This window comes from Solanum stenotomum, chromosome 8, assembly GCF_019186545.1.
Source record: "Solanum stenotomum isolate F172 chromosome 8, ASM1918654v1, whole genome shotgun sequence".
Lineage (NCBI taxonomy): Eukaryota > Viridiplantae > Streptophyta > Magnoliopsida > Solanales > Solanaceae > Solanum > Solanum stenotomum.
The window spans coordinates 21,290,623-21,295,023 of NC_064289.1; positions in this window are offsets into that span (position 1 = coordinate 21,290,623).

The following is a 4,401-nucleotide window of genomic DNA, read 5'->3' on the forward strand; positions in this document are numbered from 1 at the left end:
AATGTATTGTATTGTATTGTATTGTATTGTTAAATTTTGTTGTTATGTAACAATGGAAACCCCTATTTTATGGAACAACCGTTTTGGTGTGGTCCCACTGTTACTTAATTTCTTTTTTTAATTATATCCTTACATAATATTTCATATTACTATTTTACCCTTTACCCTATATTATTTAATTCTAATCAAACCTCATACCCTAGAATAATTAAGGATATTTTAGTAAATTTATAAATTACAATACAGTACGATACAATCAAACCAAACAATAAAAATGTTATTAAACAACAACAAACAATATAGTCTAGCCAAACATTGCATCTACCATACAATACAGTACAATAGTGTACAATACTAATACAGTACATTATGAAACAATGGGTAACAATGATCCAAACAGAGTGTAAAGGGTCTTCGGGCACAACTAACTGTGATTCTACTATTTTATCTACCACCATAATAGCAGACAACTCTTCATAGATAGAAGGCAATTTTAAAGAGCGGTAAACATTAAATACCTCGACCTTATCATGTGCCCTCATAGTTAATTGCCCAGCTGCTACATCAATCAATGCCCTACCCGTGGCCAAGAACGGACGTCCCAAAATGAATGGAACTTCAGAATCGGGTTCAAAATCTAAGACCACAAAATCCACTGAAAAAATCAAGGAATCTACTTGAACTAACACATCTTCTACCACCCCCTCTAGCCTAGCAATGGATATATCAACGAGTTGGAGAATGACAGTGGTTCGTTTTGGACTACCAACCCAAGTTTTGATACAATGACAAGGGCATCAAATTTATACCCTCCCCCAAATCACACAACCCCCGAGCATGAACACTTTGCCCAATTGTAATATGCACAATAAAACTACCCGGATCTTTTAACTTTTTGCGCAGTCTATTTTGGATTCTAGAGTTGCACTCCTCAATAAGTGCTATAGTTTCATACTCCGTGAGACTCCTCTTATTAGCCACTATATCCTTCACGTATTTAACGTACTTCGGGATACCCTGCAAAAATGTCAACTAAAGATAGATTAATGTGAACATGTTTAAGGAGGGAACCGAAACATTTATCCTCATTCTGCTTTCTGAGCCTTTGTGGAAACAGAGATGGTAGTTTCTTTTATGGAACGGGTACCTTAACATTGAAGCTCTTTACTATCTCCTCCACTTTCTTTTCTTTGGTACCTACCTCAGAATCTCTCTTTTTTGGAGCTAGTTCCTCTAATTGTAACCCACTTCTAGTACTTACCACATGCAGTTGCTTTGGGTTGGGTTTAGTATCACCGGGCAGCCCACCTTGGGGATGTAAGTTCAGAGAATTGGCAACTTACTTGTTTCTATAAACTCATTTGGGACATTTGGATGTTTCTGATGTTCTCATCCTACTTATCTATTCTAGCATTTATTTTGGTCCCTATTTCAGTCACGAGCTTTTGGAGTAGCTCCTCATTGGTCATCCCCCATTTTGGTGCGCCAGGATTTGCGCCTTGGTTAGAATTTTGGTATTGTTGCCCACCCCCTTGAGAATAGTATTGGTTAGCCCCTTGCGCCTGATTTTGGTTTTGGTTCCCACCCCATGAGAAGTTAGGATGGTTCTTCCAACTAGGGTTGTAAGTGTTACCATAATTTTGCTGACCTCCACCCTTTTGCGCATTACCCAAATAGTTTACGAAATTCGGGTTTGCCTCACATTGCTCGGTTTCATGAGCTCCACTACCACATACCCCACACCAATTGGATGCCTGTTGTACCATGTTAACCGGTGCTTGATTTAAAGACATCTGTTTGAAATGCATGGCTATATTATGTTGTATCGCATCCAATTTGGCATTTATGATGGTGGCTTGATCTATATCTAAAATTCCCGCGGCCGTTTGGGTTGTGGTTCTAGGCATTTCCCCCCTCATACCCTGGGTTCCCTTCAGAGAGTTTATCGAGTAAGTTGAACAACTCTTCACATGTTTTAACTAGGGTCTGTCCACCTGCTGCACTATTAAGAGGTACACGGGAATTATAATCTAAACCCTCAAAGAAAGTGTGAGCAAGTACCTTATTTGTTTGCATGTGGTACGGGCAAACATTCAACATTTGTTTGAAACAAGCCCATGCTTGGTACATGTCCTCCCCCTGATTTTGCCTAAAGCTTAATATATCACTCCTCAACCGTGCGGTTTTCTTGGATGGAAAGAATCGACTCTAGAACTTCTTTGCTAGATAATCCCAGGTAGTGATAGAGTTTGGTGGCTCAGAATCTAACCAATGCCTTGCGGCTTCTAACAATGAGTATGGGAACAACCTCAGCCTTACATAGTTCGTTGAGACTCCAGTGGGGATGTATGTATCACTAATCTCTATAAAGTTCCTAAGGTGGATTTGGGGATCCTCATGGGGAGACCAATGAATTGCCCATTAGAGTGGAGAAGTTGTACCATGCCCTGTTTTAGTTCAAATCTACCCCCGGTGAAGGTTTCCTAATACTAGATGCCACACTGACTGTGAGTGGGACTGCCACATCACGGACTGGTCTTACAGGTACGACATGGGGTACCCTTTGGTTATTCAAGTTCTCTTGGTTGTTCACATTATCTTAGTTATTCTTCTCATTGTCACCACGAAGGCCTAACCCCAATTCTTCTGGACGCTCTCGATTCATTTTTCTGCATTGGTGTAATGCTCTTTCGGGTTCGCTGTTTGGTTCGACAAGTTCTCTTTTTCGAGCCAGACTTACGAGTCAACTGCCTGCAATAAACAATCTAAGATCAATTAATTAATACCTGAATATTCTACGTGTAGACTTAAGAAGATTGAATGTAAATCAATTTCTAAGTCCCCGGCAGCGGCGCCAAAAACTTTTTGCTCTCCAGTATACACACAAGTGTACGTGGTCACTCAAGTAATATAGATTCTTAAAGAAACGAGTTATCGTTCCCAAGGGACTTATGATCAACTTATATTTGACACTTAACTCTACAAATAAAACAAAAATAACCATTTTCAGAAATTGTGATGATTGTTGACTACTACTAATTATGCAGCAATTAAAAGTAACTAATTGTGAACGGCTTTAAGATGATGTTTCAAGCAAGTAAAAGACAATTCTAGGGCTGCAGCATGCGATGAATCTCATGTATCATATTATCGACTTAGAACTAATTTTAGTTGTCAAGTTCCTGGTTTACAGGGTTAATTGTATGAGTCGGGTTCACACCTTTAGTCGCCTACTCCAGTTAGCTATCTAACTACATCGTTGAGCCGGGATAAATAGACTAACTGGCAAGCATTTATATTTCATCTTGTTTCGTAACCAAGCAAGTTGTTCATCCGGGCATCACTCCCAAACACAAATCACCTCAATCAAATGGATCGATCGAGCTCTCTATATTCTCTGGTCTATCTAACCCCTACTCTCTCGATTTTAAGATTAGACAATAGATTTATCTCTAGATGGCCAGTCAAAAAATATTAAAACAAGAATATAGAAGTAACTTATAATGACAACCAATAATCAATTCAAAAAGCCTTAAATAATCAACAATCAATTCATAGCTACAGCCCCAGAACTAGGGCGTTTAGCCACTCATGCTATTAGAAAATCACAAAATACAATTGTTCATTCGATTTTCGGAAAATAGAAGAGTTAGAAGATCAAAACCTATTACAAATGTTGATACTTTCTCTTGCACACCAATAAAAAGTCGAACACTAACTACGGAACCCTAAGGATCTATTTATAATAGTAGGAGAATTGGAGTTAAAGTCTACTACAATTAGGAATCCTTTTTAATAATGTTTATGCTGGAAAAGTTGGAATTTCCTTGGTGTGTCGCGCCTCCAATCGCGCCAAGAAGGCGCCTCAGAACTCTTCATCCTTGCGCGGCGCGTCTAGCAGAGCGCCAAGAAGGCGCCTCAGAACTTCCCATCTTGGCACGACGCACCTTACAGTACTCCAAGCACTGTTGATTTTTGCCTTAATCATTTTTCTTCTCTTCTTTTCCCAATCTACTCCAACTTCTTCAAAAAAGGTTCCTGAAACAACTAATCATGTATGTTAGTGTACAATCATTGCAAGCTACATAAAATCAAGCTAATAGTCTTTTAAATCATTCATTAATTCAATCACTTCATGGGCAAATATTGACAACTTTGGCGTATAAATACGCCTAAGATCAAACATTCAGAAAAACATGAATCTCTTTCTGTTTAAATTAGTTATGACGATATGGGAACTTGGGAAGCATGCTGTTTCAAGTAGGGGAAATAATGACAGTTTTTTCTGTATGATGGTTGACATGTATATTTGATCTCTTAAATCCAGGCTCCTCTCAGATTATTTGGGACTTGTGACTATGCTAGCAATTGTTTGCAAGACGTGTGATGGTATTAAAGCAC